General features: G+C 43.5%; 1 long non-coding RNA gene across 1 annotated transcript in view; it reads left to right on the top strand.

Moving 5' to 3' along the window:
* The first annotated feature begins 1,217 nt into the window (after nucleotides 1-1,217).
* LOC138667472 (uncharacterized) overlaps nucleotides 1,218-16,166 on the top strand; it is a 137,568-nt gene continuing 122,619 nt past the window's right edge. Inside the window, exons 1-2 of the long non-coding RNA XR_011318776.1 lie at nucleotides 1,218-1,380; nucleotides 5,381-5,461. This is a non-coding gene — a long non-coding RNA (uncharacterized lncRNA). The remainder of the gene's footprint in view (nucleotides 1,381-5,380; nucleotides 5,462-16,166) is intronic.

Here is a 16,166-nt window from a genome sequence, read left to right as displayed (position 1 = left end):
TTTTTGTATCTATATGCTGCTGTGCCTTCGGGTGTAGTTGTGGACATGAAACTTGAAATCTTCTGCCCTCCGGTTTCTGCTGTGGGGCATACAGTCTCACACAGCCTCGGACTCCCGGTGTCTGGTTCCTGCGCTTCAGCTTGGAGGGAGCTCAGTCACAGCTCCCCTCCAGCTCCTCATTTCTACGTTGCTCCTTCTCCCCTCACACTCTCCACCCTTACTCCGCTCTCTTTCTCCCTCTAACTCTTACTCTCTAACTCCTCCTCCAGCCACAATATATATAGGGAAGCTACCCTGAAACCAGGTCTAGAGCTCCCCCTTCTGGTCTGGAGTCAGAACAGTGTTGTGTGTATGTGCTACCTGTTAAAGGGATCCTCCTCGCTTCCAGGCATGACATCACCCTCCCTGAGAGGCAGGCAATACCACTGTGGTACCTGGACTCCTGGGGTGCCACACACACACCTACGATCTCAGTCAGGAGGGTTGTCCTAAAATGATTAGATGTAGGATCCAGATAAATGCTTGTGTACAGAGTAGTCATCTTTAACTTCTCTATTACCTGAAGAACTACAACCATCAGCATAACCTGCAGCAGTTTGAAGACCCCCTGCTCCAGAATCTATAAGCATGAATGAAGTCATAGCCATCATGTGCTCATCCCATGTTAAAGTATTAAAATTATTTCTGGGTAAGGAAAAATTTCATTCTTCACCATCAAGGAGTTATACCTGATTGTCAAAAACTTTTTTTTTTATAACAAGGAGGCAGGAAGTTGGGGGAAGGGAGGTTTGGAAAACTTAAGGAAAGAACTGCTAGAACTTTTCTTCAGAGATTTGCAGAGATCTGGTAATTTTAGTTGACACTGGCTGAGGGGAGGATTCATTACAGTGCAGAATATGTCATGCCTATTAAAAAATAGTCACCAGCCGCATCAAGCCTTGAAAAGAAGCCTCCTGCACAGGATGTCATTAGACATTAGCGCTGCTGCCTTCGCTTCTTGGCATACATTGTCACTAAGGTGGCTGCGAGTCACAACCTCTGTAGACACCAGCCGGGAGAAGGCAGCATTTTCTTCCCTCTGTAGAATTAAAGCAAATACAGTAATTGAATAGTACTGCAGCAGAGTTGAAAGCCCTACACCTACATGTAGCTGGACCATGTCCGTATGTGTTCTCCACCCTCCTTATAATCTTCACAGATGACCTGGATTCATAGAACCTTGCAGAACCTTCTGCCTGTCCTGAACTCACTGCAGTAATTTGCATTCTAGTCTATGTACTGTCATCCAGAGAGTATCTGGAAGAGAGGAGGGAATAAAATGGAAAAGAAGGTCTACAGCAGGAGCTACAATGTCCCACCACAGGCTCCATATCAGCATAGGTGAGTTATTAACCCAATATCCCTTCAGGCTCGAATTTATTCATCATAATATAGAAACCCTAAGAAGTTATGATCTTCCTTATTTGCTAATGATGACAGATCGTCCCCATGCAGAGTGAGTAAGATCAACTACAATATTTCGACAAGTCTTATAGCCACCGCAGGATCTTAATGCTCAGCATTCTTAAAGGGCCACTGTCACCCCCTCCAGCCGTTATAAACTAAAAGAGCCACCTTGTGCAGCAGTAATGCCGCATTCTAACAAGGTGGCTCTTTTAGTTTTGTGTTCATGTATTACTAAAATAAAGCGCTTTGAAACTTTTCAAAAATACCTACCTTTGTCCACGGAGTAATATAACAAGCCCAAACTGAAACATATAGTTCCAAACTTCTCTACCATGCTCACAGCCACAGTGGGGGAGCCTAGTAAGGAGAAGTATCACTCATGAATACATATAGGACACTCCCACAACTAGATTATATAAAGAAAACCGGAGTACAAGTCCATACTAAAATAACAAATTTATTGAATACAAACCAACAATAATCCGATATCATATGTATTTTAAACAAATCAAGTATACTAAAGGTATTGCAAGCAAAAGAGACAGTAAAGGGGGCTCCAGCGTGGATTTTCTCTGAGTGCCAGCTTTTGGGGTAAGGATTCAGGGGTGGGTTTTTTCGATCGCTTACAATATGTGACTGCTGCACAAGGTGGCTCTTTTAGTTTATAACGGCTGGAGGGGGTGACAGTGGCCCTTTAATGTCCACTTTGTTGACCAAGCTAGATACCACATGGTTTGTTAACCCCTCTACTCAAACAACTGTATTTTTTCTTCTTTACCAATTACAGATTTTCATTAACACTAATGAGGATAACTTGTGATCGGTTAAAAGTAGTGTTGAGCATTCCGATACCGCAAGTATCGGGTATCGGCCGATACTTGCGGTATCGGAATTCCGATACCGAGATCCGATATTTTTGTGATATCGGGTATCGGTATCGGAAGTGTAAAATAAAGAATTAAAATAAAAAATATTGTTATATTCACCTCTCCGGCGGCCCCTGGACATCAGCGGGAGGATCCGGCGTCCGGCACGGCTTCTTTCTTCAAAATGCGCGCCTTCAGGACCTGTGGTATGACGTCCCGGCTTCTGATTGGTCGCGTGCCGCCCATGTGACCGCCACGCGACCAATCAGAAGCCGCGACGTCATTCCTCAGCTAAAGTCCTAGAATAAGCGCCTTTTAGGACCTGAGGAATGACGTCGCGGCTTCTGATTGGTCGCGTGGCGGTCACATGGGCGGCACGCGACCAATCAGAAGCCGGGACGTCATTCCACAGGTCCTGAAGGCGCGCATTTTGAAGAAAGAAGCCGTGCCGGACGCCGGATCCTCCCGCTGATGTCCAGGGGCCGCCGGAGAGGTGAATATAACAATATTTTTTATTTTAATTCTTTATTTTACACTTTAATATGGATCCCAGGGCCTGAAGGAGAGTTTCCTCTCCTTCAGACCCTGGGATCCATGAGGATACATTCCGATACTTGATGTCCCATTGACTTGTATTGGTATCGGATATCGGTATCGGCGATATCCGATATTTTTCGGGTATCGGCCGATACTATCCGATACCGATACTTTCAAGTATCGGACGGTATCGCTCAACACTAGTTAAAAGTCTACAAGTTCCACCTCACTAAAATATATGTCCTTGGAATCTGTTTTTATTTCACATGGGTTATTTAACTGCAAACACCATTGGTGATGGGCCATGATCCATTCCATTAAAAGCTATTGGCACTAAATGCATGGGTATCTTCCATGGTTGGTGGACAGTTATAAATGGGACTAAATGTGAGCCGATTCTAACGCATCGGGTATTCTAGAATATGCATGTCCACGTAGTATATTGCACAGCCCACGTAGTATATTGCCCAGCCACATAGTATATTGCACAACCACGTAGTATATTGCCCAGCCACGTAGTATATTGCCCAGCCATGTAGTATATTGCCCAGGCACGTAGTTTATTGCCCAGGCACGTAGTATATTGCCCAGCTACGTAGTATATTGCACAGCGCCGTAGTATATAGCACAGAGCCACGTAGTATACAGCACAGATACGTAGTATATTGCCCAGCTACGTAGTGTATTGGATAGTCACATAGTATATTGCCCAGCGACGTAGTATATTGCACAGCGATGTAGTATACAGCACAGAGCCACGTAGTATACAGCACAGCCACGTAGTATACTGCCCAGTCACGTAGTATATTGGCCAGTCACGTAGTATATTGCCCAGCCACGTGGTATATTGCCCAGACACGTATGTAACAGGTTAAAAAAGAGTTAAAATAAAAAATAAGCATATACTTCCGAGAGAGCCCTTGTAGTCCTGTCGCCTGTGTGCAGTGCACGTGGCAGCTTCCGATCCCAGGGATGGATGAGCGCAGGACTCGTGATGACGTGACGTCATGGAAGGTCCTTCTCTCATACCATCCTTGGCCCCGGAACCTGCCGCTTGCACTGCTGAGGAGAGGACGCGACGGCGGAGGGTGAGAATAGCAGGTTTTTTGTTTTTTTATTATTTTTAACATTACATTTTTTTTACTATTGATGCCACATAGGCAGCATCAATAGTAAAAAGTTGGGGACACACACGGTTAATAGCAGCAGTTATGGAGTGTGTTACCCGCGGCATAACGCGGTCCGTTACCGCCGGAATTAACCCTGTGTGAGCGATGACCGGAGGGGAGTATGCGGGCGCCGGGCACTGACTGTTGGGAGTAAGGAGCGGCCATTTTCTTCCGGACTGTGCCCATCGCTGATTGGTCGTGGCTGTTTTGCCACAACCAATCAGCGACTTGGATTTCCATGACAGACAGAGGCTGTGACCAATGAATATCCGTGACAGACAGACAGAAAGACAGACAGACAGACGGAAGTGACCCTTAGACAATTATATAGTAGATGTGCAGGAACCCAATTATTCAATTAATGAGAACCAGATCTCATATAATACGCTCATATATCAAAGTGGACATTAAACTTGAAGTCCCAACTGTCACCTTACAAGGAGTACACAATGCCTTTGTATGGTGGATTATCACCAAAGGTGTGTCTAATGCATCATCCTTTCAACCAATATTCAATGATCAGCAAGGTTAATGTCCATTATGGTGATAGATAACCAGATTAGATGATATTTTGGTTCCTAATTCATATCAGTTTAATGGACAGGACACTACAAAATCTGTTGATGACGGTCCACCATCAATGTGGAGGATTGGCCGCCATGCATTTGATTGGAAGAAAATTCTGCAAGTGGTTCTTGTAAAAAGAGATGCCCAGAAATGCCCCAACATTACACCATATAGATTGTATAACCTGTGGTTTTGAGTGAGTCCTAAACTGGATCCTTCAATAAGATAAGATGTGTCAACGTGGCTGTCCCATTATGCCACTTTAGGTCTCTGAGATGCTTAATAAAACCTACCTTCCTATATACAATTTTAGAGGGCTGCACCAAATACATAGTAATGAAATCACGCTGAGCATTAATGGATCTTTGGATAACTTCCACAGATCCTGACTACATTTGGCTGCACAATGCATAATACTCAAATGTAGTTAGCACAAGGCAAAGCAGGAGGACAAAAATGGGATAACACAAGGGGTAACAAGCAGGGGCAAATACTAATATAAAGGAAAGAACACACTAGTAACCGGGATTCCCGCTTCCTACAATCTTACAACTTCATGGTTCTTCGTCAAAGATTTTCCTCAGAATTCCAAGTTTGGTAAAACAATGGGCATAAATACAACTCCAGCAATTTCATGACTGAAAGATTAAGGGTCCGAATGTTGTTTCTTTATGGCTGGAATCTGGAGATGAGTAAATTGATTTGCGGAACTCTTGTCCAGCGTCCAAGTCAGCATTCTGTGGATACTAGACGGGAGAGCCTTGTGACCTGCCTCTTACCTTTTGTCATCCACAGATCTTCTTTTGATTAGCCAGCCTGGGGCAGCGTTGTGTGTTGTACACCAGGCCAGAGATAAAAGAGGATCCATGGATGCTAGTAAGTAGGAGGTGGTTCATGGGGTTCCCTTCTGAGAGCCACACAATACTGATATGGCTGTTGGGTCAGGGTCCTGCTAATCTATATTGGAGGTCTTTTACTGACTGCTATAGAGGCCAGATTAATTCAAGTGATGACCCAGGGAGGAGCTATTGTGATGGACTGCTGTGGTGCAAAAGGGAACATGCAGCTGAGGGAACATGGGGTCTGGATGCAGTAAGGTTGTTCAGTGGTTGGGTATCAGACATGGGAGAAAATGTATATTATGCCAAACAGAGAGGATGGTCAGATTCACAAGGAGTTGGCAATATGTGAACTCAACAATCTTTTACGTTTCTTGGAAGAAGCCCTCAAATCAAGCATAAAGAATATCTTCCATGAAGTAAATAAGTATAGCGGTTCAACTTCAACGAGCATAGCGCACTCATGGATGAGGGAACAATGTCTTTATTTGGAACAGTGCAATGTGGATGAGCTCTGTAGTTACAGCTTTCAGGCGGCTACACTCCAGCTCTCCAGAATAATCCTAATGGCATATCTCTCCCAGGACTCAATCTCTTTTCTCCAGCCCAACATTCCTGATGATCAATGTCACAGGAGACTCTCCAACTGTCCTGGTACCAGACCCGCTTGTCTCCAGTGTAGCACAAGATTTCTTCCATTATTGTATTCGGGCTTACTTTGTTTCACAGGAAGCTCTGGTGCAGTCTCTGGGTCACATCAGCAATGGGGTCAGACTCAGATCACACTACACACACTCAGGCCCAACTCTTACAGGGGTTGTGCAGACTTCTGAATCCTAACAGCATGCGCACCGCACACTATCAGAATTCTCTGGTGTCGCTGTCGAGATTGGGGGTCATGTTACCACAAGTATGCTATTTGCATACATGCGGTCATTTGCCGACTAGATGTGCATTCCTCAATGTAAAGAAATTCAGTGAGGCCGAGAATGTCTAGTCGGAATGTGGCCGGAAGTATGCAAATCTCATACTTGCGGTCACATGAACGCCTGGTCTTGACAACAACACTGGAGAATCCTTTCAGCATGTGGTGCGCTTTTTAAGGATTCAGAAGCTTGTAGTCACTAAGAGTGACTGCAGACTTTTACTACAAGACCAGTCAACCCCTTTTCGTGTTCTACAATGCTACCCATCATATGGACACAGATATTACGTTCATATTGTGATTCTAATGCATCCCAGCACCATTGTATATAAATAAATGATAAATACAACTTTTAATACAGTTTCTTATGGCCAGTCATACTAATATATATATATATATATATATCTATATATATATATATAGATATATATATATATATATATATACATTAGGGATGCAGGCTCTCTGATAGGCATTAGGCAGCGTTCATACAGGCAATGCAGTTTTTGTCCAAACATGTGCAGTTTTTATAGCTTTTCCAAAGGTTGCACAGAACCAAAGCAACAAAATCATAAACATAAATCTCTAGCCTTTTCAAGGCACTAACTAAACATTATAGGCCCTGACTACTTTAAACAGCACTGACCTAGTCCCACTTCGGTCAAACAAAACTGCTATCATTCATTGCAACTAGTGATATTTGCAGATTGGGGCACACAGCCTGTGCAGACTCTTCTCAAAGAGATTCTGGCTTGTCTCTTTCCTCAACTTCAAGACACCTCCAGTCTGGTCAACTCCCCCAGCTGACTGCCTTAGATGATCACCTAGTCTGTTTATATACAGAGCTAATTGTTACAATATAAATATATTCATTCATTCCTTTTGTGGTCTTCTGGGTACAAAATAGGAAGGTCCCTGAATAATGGTGAAGCCCCCATATGGCAGCCTTAGCGCCTTCGGAGACTTCCTTGGTAGCGCCTTGCTGCTCTCCATGCGGTGAGCAGTGAGTTAGACAAGACGTTGTGTGTTATTTGTTTGCCGTTTTATCACGGTCAGATTCCATCTCGGCTGAATCGCAATCTATCACCCCGCCAGCCGCACTCTGCAGGGTGATATTCACATCTCGTTATGTCATCAGCTCAGCTCCGGGTTCGTCTGCTTCTATTTCCAGTGTCTATTGAGGACAAGACGGATTCCTTATTCTTTAACCCTGTGGGGGGATTCGTTCTGCTCCTGTCTAGACTGAGGGTCTCTAGGGCATCCCTACAGCACCTCTACCCTCCAACCATACCTAGATCCAGTCTAAAACGCTCAATAGACAAGACTGGAAAAAGTCCATGACCCCACTAATGAAGACGAGGGAGAGGCCACGTGCCCTGGAAGACCACCTACACTAATCTCTCAAGTACGGCTACTTTCACACTAGCGTTTTCTGCAATTCGTCACATATGTGAAAGTCCGTCACATCTAGAAATCTGCTACTTCACTGCAGTTAGCCTGCTGATATTCCAGACTCTACTATGTCACTGGGTTCTGCTACTAAATTCTGATCTGCTGTTTATCAACAGTGAGCAACCTGGCCTATTCAATTCATAGTGTGAAAGTAGCCTAACTTGTCCTCAGATGGACCCACCACCTTGATGATGTTTCACTCTGTACTCACGCCATGAAAAGATCTGCAATTTTTTTTTCCTGGATTTTGCGTTCTTCTTTATGTTCAACTAGCTGAAGAGCCCGGCGTTGCCTGGGCATAGTAAATATCTGTGGTTAGTTATAGCACCTCACTTCTCTTATTTTCCCATCACGCCTCTCATTTTCCCAATCACTTCTTTCATTTTCCCCCTCACACCTCTCATTTTCTCCCTCACTCCTCTCATTCCCCCCTAACACTTGTCATTTCAACCTCACATCTGTCATTTTCTGATCACTCCATTATTTTTCCTCACTCCTCTCATTTTGCACTCACACCTTTTCATTTTCACCTCACACCTCTCATTTTCACCTCATCACCTCAGTATATACATGTTTGTCATCTCCCTTATATATAGTATACATCTGTATGTCATCTCCTGTATATAGTATATACCTGTATGTCATCTCCCCTGTATATATTATATACCTGCTGTGTGTCATCTCCCCTATATATAGTATATACCTGAATGTCATCTCCTTCTATATATAGTATATACCTGTGTGTCATCTCCTCCTGTATATAGTATATACCTGTGTGTCATCTCCCCTGTATATAGTATATATCTGTGTGTCATCTCCTCCTGTATATAGTATATACCTGCATGTCATCTTCTATATATAGCATATACCTGTATGTCATCTCCTCCTGTATATAGTATATACCTGTAGGTCATCTGCTCCTGTATATAGTATATACCTGTGTGTCATCTCCTCCTGTATATAGTATATACCTGTATGTCATCTCCTCCTGTATATATATGTACCTGTATGTCATCTCCTCCTCTATATAGTATATACCTGTGTGTCATCTCTCCTGTATATAGTATATATCTGTGTGTCATCTCCCCTGTATATAGTATATACCTGTGTGTCATCTCCTCCTGTATTAGACCTCGTTCACACGTTATTTGCTCAGTATTTTTACCTCAGTATTTGTAAGCTAAATTGGCAGCCTGATAAATCCCCAGCCAACAGGAAGCCCTCCCCCTGGCAGTATATATTAGCTCACACATACACATAATAGACAGGTCATGTGACTGACAGCTGCCGTATTTCCTATATGGTACATTTGTTGTAGTTTGTGTGTCAAACAGAAATCAGTCCCAGGAGCGCTGAAGGAAACTCAGACAACATATGTCGTTTGCCACAACGCGTTTCAACGGTAAACACCGTCTTCTTCAGGTAGAAGACGGTGTTTACCGTTGAAACGCGTTGTGGCAAACGACATATGTTGTCTGAGTTTCCTTCAGCGCTCCTGGGACTGATTTCTGTTTGACACACATTCTCATCCTCCTTTGGAGGTATTCAGCTGGAGCTGCAGTGGTGCTCGACAACTCCCTTTCATCTCCCCTTCCCTGGGTCAATTCCTCTGCGCTCCCCTCTGACTGCTTTCACTTATCTTATTTGTTGTAGTTTGTCTGCTTATTAATCAGATTTTTATTTTTGAAGGATAAGACCAGACTTGTGTATGTTTTAGGGCGAGTTTCGTTTGTCAAGTTGTGTGTGTTGAGTTGCGTGTGGCGACATGCATGTAGCGACTTTTGTGAGATGAGTTTTGTGTGGCAACATGCGTGTAGCAACTTTTTGTGTGTCGAGTTGCATGTGACAGGTTAGTGTAGCAACTTGTGTGCAGCAAGTTTTGCGCATGGCGAGTTTTGCGCGTGGCGAGTTTTGTGTGGTGCCTTTTGAGTATGTGCAAGTTTTGTGTGAGGCAAATTTTGCATGTGTTGCAACTTTTGTGCATGTGGCAATTTTTCCGTGTGTGCAAGTTTTGCGTGTGGCGAGTTTTCCATGAGGTGAGTTTTGCACTTGTGGCGAGTTTTGCAAGAGCCTAGTTTTTGCATGTGGCGAGTTCTGCGCGTGGCGAGTTTTGAGCGGCGACTTTTGTGTTTCGACTTTTATGTGGCGAGGTTGGAGAATGTGTGGTGAAATGTGTGCTGAGGGTGATATGTGTTCAAGCACGTGGTAGTGTGTGGCGCATTTTGTGTGTGTGTTCATATCCCCGTGTGTGGTGAGTATCCCATGTCAGGGCCCCACCTTAGCAACTGTACAGTATATACTCTTTGGCGCCATCGCTCTCACTCTTTAAGTCCCCCTTGTTCACATCTGGCAGCTGTCAATTTGCCTCCAACACTTTTCCTTTCACTTTTTCCCCATTATGTAGATAGGGGCAAAATAGTTTGGTGAATTGGAAAGCGCGGGGTTAAAATTTCACCTCACAACATAGCCTATGACGCTCTCGGGGTCCAGACGTAAGACTGTGCAAGATTTGGTGGCTGTAGTTTCGACGCCTCCAACACTTTTCCTTTCACTTTTTTCCCCCATTATGTAGATAGGGGCAAAATTGTTTGGTGAATTGGAACGCGCGGGGTTAAAATTTCACCTCACAATATAGCCTATGACGCTCTCGGGGTCCAGACGTGTGACTGTGCAAAATTTTGTGGCTGTAGCTGCGACGGTGCAGATGCCAATCCCGGACATACACACACATACACACACATTCAGCTTTATATATTAGATGTCTTGCGATCAATAAATTGGAATATTTTAGATCATATTTAGAGCAAAACAACCTGTACAGACCTATTAGTTCAGATAGCTGAGGGTTCTCTACAATGGCAAAGTTGGCTGTGTGGCAGAATACAGTCTACTACTCCCAGTTATCAGCTATTTCAGACTTGAAAGAGCCTGACAGCAGGACAGGGAAATGCAATCTATTGTACTCTGTTATCAGCCAGACTGGAGAATGGCTAACTGCCTGACAGGTGGAAAATACAATCTATTGTTGCCTGGTATCAGTTGTTGTAGGCGAGAAAGAGCCCAATGTTCTTATAATAGGACAGAAAGGAATATTGACTTATTTGGGGCCCAAATCGCCTTTCATGTGCTCCGTTTCTTATTTTGGGTCCCCATTATGAGAGATTTTTTCCCCCATTTTTGAAGTGATGTGACTTGCTATAAATGTGTGAATCCAGCGTCAAGATGAAGGATATGAGCTTTTCCCTACACATTTCTGGATGCAGTGGCCCTTTAAGAGTGAGAGCAATGACGGATTGTCCCTCCGAATCCTGAATTACGGCTTGACGTCTCGAGACTTATGACTAAATAAATCGTTCCGTTAAAGAAAAAGCTGCAACGAGGATCTAAAATTGAATCTGTGTTTACTACTTGTGCAGCCGCGCAAAATGGAGACCAAAAACATGTTAATATTTTCGGCAGGCAATGAGGCGAATGATTCATCTGGTCTAGACGCTGAAATCACTGCGCAGCCGGAGCAAATAAAACCGACCGTGTCTCGGCAGCAGATTAGAGGATGTCATTTACTTAAAATTTGCAGCGAGACACCGCACGAAGAGTGGAGAAAAATGGCACGGCGACTTATCGCTGGATTCCAGCGGGAGAGACAAGGGATGTCGTCTGCCTCTCACGCTTCCTGACAATTGAGTTTTCTGCCAATCAATAACCAGAAGCTTTTTATTCCTTGACTCGTTTTATCAAACTTTTCGCCTCATTCATTGTCCCCGTGGCAGGCGGCAGGGAGGTGGGGGCGGGGAGCGTTATTAGAGCGTCTGCTGATGCCGTAGATGAAAGCTGATTACAAGAACAAAAAAGAAGAGAAAGTTTCAGCGACTCCCTGAGAAGTTCAATTACTTAGTAGAAATGATGGAATGTATTCATTAGGGGGCACCTTGTGTGCAAGGGGTAACGTCACTGAGGCGTGGGTCGCAGCGAGCTGAAATGGTGCTGAAATGGCTGGTTATTTTTACATAATAGATGCTGACATGGGAATGGATGGATGGATAGACAGGTACATACAAATATATGAAATAGATATTACAGAAAGATAGATAATAGATTAGATATATATACATTTATAGATACTGTATTTAGATACAAAGATATGAGATATATAGATAGATAATAGATAGATAGATAGATAGATAGATAGATAGATAGATAGAAAGATAGATATGAGATAGCTAGATAACAGATAGATATGAGATAGATTAATAGATAGATAACAGATTAATAGGTAGCTAACAGATATATGGATAGATAATAGATCGATAACAGATAGATCAATAGATAACAGATAGATAGATAGATAGATAGATACAGTTAGGTCCATATATATTTGGACAGAGACAACATTTTTCTAATTTTGGTTATAGACATTACCACAATGAATTCTAGACAAAACAATTCAGATGCAGTTGAAGTTCAGACTTTCAGCTTTCAATTGAGGGTATCCACATTAAAATTGGATGAAGGGTTTAGGAGTTTCAGCTCCTTAACATGTGCCACCCTGTTTTTAAAGGGACCAAAAGTAATTGGACAATTGACTTCAAGCCAATTTCACAGACAGGTGTGGGCAATCCCTTTGTTATGTCATTCTCAATTAAACAGATAAAAGGTCTAGAGTTGATTTGAGGTGTGGTGCTTGTATTTGGAAGGTTTTGCTGTGAAGTAAACATGCGGTCAAAGGAGCTCTCCATGCAGGTGAAACAAGCCATCCTTAAGCTGCGCAAACAGAAAAAACCCAACCGAGAAATTGCTACAATATTAGGAGTGGCAAAATCTACAGTTTGGTACATCCTGAGAAAGAAAGTACTGGTGAACTCATCAATGCAAAAAGACTTGGGCACCCACGGAAGACAACAGTGGTCGATGATCGCAGAATAATCTCCATGGTGAAGAGAAACCCCTTCACATCAGCCAACCAAGTGAGCAACACTCTCCAGGAGGTCGGCGTATCAATATCCAAATCTACCATAAAGAGAAAACTGCATGAAAGTAAATACAGAGGGTTCACTGCACGGTGCAAGCCACTCATAAGCATCAAGAATAAAAAGGCTAGACTGGACTTCGCTAAAAAACATCTAAAAAAGCCAGCACAGTTCTGGAAGAACATTCATTGGACAGATGAAACCAAGATCAGCCTCTACTAGAATGATGGAAAGAGAAAAGTATGGCGAAGGCGTGGTACAGCTCATGATCCAAAGCATTCCACATCATCTGTAAAACATGGCGGAGGAAGTGTGATGGCTTGGTCATGCATGGCTGCCAGTGGCACTGGGTCACTAGTGTTTATTGATGATGTGACACAGGACAGAAGCAGCCGAATGAATTCTGAGGTATTCAGAGCCATACTGTGTGCTCAGATCCAGCCAAATGCAGCAAAACTGATTGGTCATCGTTTCATACTACAGATGGACAATGACCCAAAACATAAAACCAAAGCAACCCAGGAGTTTATTAAAGCAAAGAAGTGGAATATTCTTGAATGGCCAAGTCAGTCACCTGATCTCAACCCCAAAAAAGCATGCATTTCACTTGTTAAAGACTAAACTTCAGACAGAAAGGCCCACAAACAAACAGCAACTGAAAACCACCGCAGTGAAGGCCTGGCAGAGCATCAAAAAGGAGGAAACACAGCGTCTGGTGATGTCCATGAGTTCAAGACTTCAGGCAGTCATTGCCAACAAAGGGTTTTCAACCAAGTACTAAAAATGAACGTTTTATTTAAAATGATTGAATCTGTCCAATTACTTTTGGTCCCTTTAAAAACAGGGTGGCACATGTTAAGGAGCTGAAACTCCTAAACCCTTCATCCAATTTTAATGTGGATACCCTCAAATGAAAGCTGAAAGTCTGAACTTCAACTGCATCTGAATTGTTTTGTTTAAAATTCATTGTGGTAATGTTTATAACCAAAATTAGAAAAATGTTGTCTCTGTCCAAATATATATGGACCTAACTGTAGATAGATAGATAGTATCCTGCAGGTATATAATTTCACAACCCCCCTACATATAAAATTGAACCTTTAGGACCTTTGTTGAACTTTGTAGACTTATTTAACCTAATAAATAGATTTAGAAAATTGATGTGCGGTCCCTCCTATTTAATGAAACCAGCAAAGGGAAAGCAGACAGAAGTGGTACATTACATTAGATGCACCAATTCTGGCTCTTTGCTCATCCTGATTGCCCTGCTGCGTTGGAAATCAGGGTAATGATAGTTTGGGTTGGTGTCAGCTGTCATTAGTCCAAGAACACAGCTGACATTAAGCCCTGGTGTTAGCAATGGAGAGGTGTCTATCAGATAGATAGATAATCTATATATATAATTGTCTAAGGTCCACTTCCGTCTGTTTGTCTGTCTGTCGCGGAAATCCCGGGTCGCTGATTGGTCGCGGCCAGCCAGCCGCGACCAATCAGCGACAGGCACAGTCCGGCTGTGAATTGGCCCCTCGCTACTCCCCTCCAGTCAGTGCCCCATCCATACTCCCCTCCAGTCACCAGCCACATAGGGTTTTAGCAGTCCGTTAAACGGGCACAACGCGGTGTAACACAGTCCGTTAACGCTGCCATTAACCCTGTAAGTGTTACCAACTTTTTGCTATTGATGCTGCCTATGCAGCATCAATAGTAAAAACCTATAATGTTAACCCCTTTCTGCCATTGGACGTAATATTCCGTCCATGTGGGGTGGGCCTTAATTCCCAAGGACGGAATATTACGTCCAGCGCGATCGGCCGCGCTCACGGGGGGAGCGCCGCCGATCGCGGCCGGGTGTCAGCTGCTTATCGCAGCTGACATCCGGCACTATGTGCCAGGAGCGGTGACGGACCGCCCCCGGCACATTAACCCCCGGCACACCGCGATCAAAGATGATCGCGATGTGCCGGCGGTGCAGGGAAGCATCGCGCAGGGAGGGGGCTCCCTGCGGGCTTCCCTGAGATCCCCGCAGCAACGCGATGTGATCGCGTTGCTCCGGGGGTCTCCTACCTCCCTCCCTGCAGTAAGTCCCGGATCCAAAATGGCCGCGGATCCGGGTCCTGCAGGGAGGGAGGTGGCTTACCAAGTGCCTGCTCAGAGCAGGCACTTGGTAACGCTGCACTGCTCTCAGACAGATCGGTGATCTGTCAGAGTGCTGTGCAAACTGGCAGATCACCGATCTGTATTGTCCCCCCCTGGGGCAAAGTAAAAAAGTAAAAAAAAAAATTTCCAAGTGTGTAAAAAAAAAAAAAAAAATCCTAAATAATGAAAAAAAAAAAATATATTATTCCCATAAATACATTTCTTTATCTAAATAAAAAAAACAAAACAATAAAAGTACACATATTTAGTATCTCCGCGTCCGTAACGACCCGACCTATAAAACTGTCCCACTAGTTAACCCCTTCAGTAAACACCGTAAGAAAAAAAAAAAAAAAACGAGGCAAAAAAAAACGCTTTATTATCATACCGCCAAACATAAAGTGGAATAACACGCGATCAAAAAGACGGATATAAATAACCATGGTACCGCTGAAAGCGTCATCTTGTCCCGCAAAAAACGAGCCACCATACAGCGACAACAGCAAAAAAATAAAAAAGTTATAGTCCTCAGAATAAAGCGATGCAAAAATAATTATTTTTTTCTATAAAATAGTTTTTATCATATAAAAGCGCCAAAACATAAAAAAATGATATAAATGAGGTGTCGCTGTAATCGTACTGAACCGAAGATTAAAACTGCTTTATCAATTTTACCAAACGCGGAACGGTATAAACGCCTCCCCCAAAAGAAATTCATGAATAGCTGGTTTTTGGTCATTCTGCCTCACAAAAATCGGAATAAAAAGCGATCAAAAAATGTCACGTGCCCGAAAATGTTACCAATAAAAACGTCAACTCGTCCCGCAAAAAACAAGACCTCACATGACTCTGTGGACTCAAATATGGAAAAATTATAGCTCTCAAAATGTGGTAACGCAAAAAATATTTTTTGCAATAAAAAGCGTCTTTCAGTGTGTGACAGCTGCCAATCATAAAAATCCGCTAAAAAACCCGCTATAAAAGTAAATGAAAAAAATGTATTTATTTCCATTTTCCCATTAGGGTTAGGGCTAGGGTTAGGGTTAGGGCTAGGGCTAGGGTTAGGGTTAGGGCTAGGGCTAGGGTTAGGGCTAGGGTTAGGGCTAGGGTTAGGGCTAGGGTTAGGGTTAGGGCTAGGGCTAGGGCTAGGGTTAGGGCTAGGGTTAGGGCTAGGATTAGGGCTAGGGTTAGGGCTAGGGTTAGGGCTAGGGTTAGGGTTAGGGCTAGGGTTAGGGCTAGGGTTAGGGCTAGGGTTAGGGCTA

Source organism: Ranitomeya imitator, chromosome 2, assembly GCF_032444005.1.
Source record: "Ranitomeya imitator isolate aRanImi1 chromosome 2, aRanImi1.pri, whole genome shotgun sequence".
NCBI classification, from domain to species: domain Eukaryota; kingdom Metazoa; phylum Chordata; class Amphibia; order Anura; family Dendrobatidae; genus Ranitomeya; species Ranitomeya imitator.
This window is presented reverse-complemented; position numbering and strand designations above follow the sequence as displayed.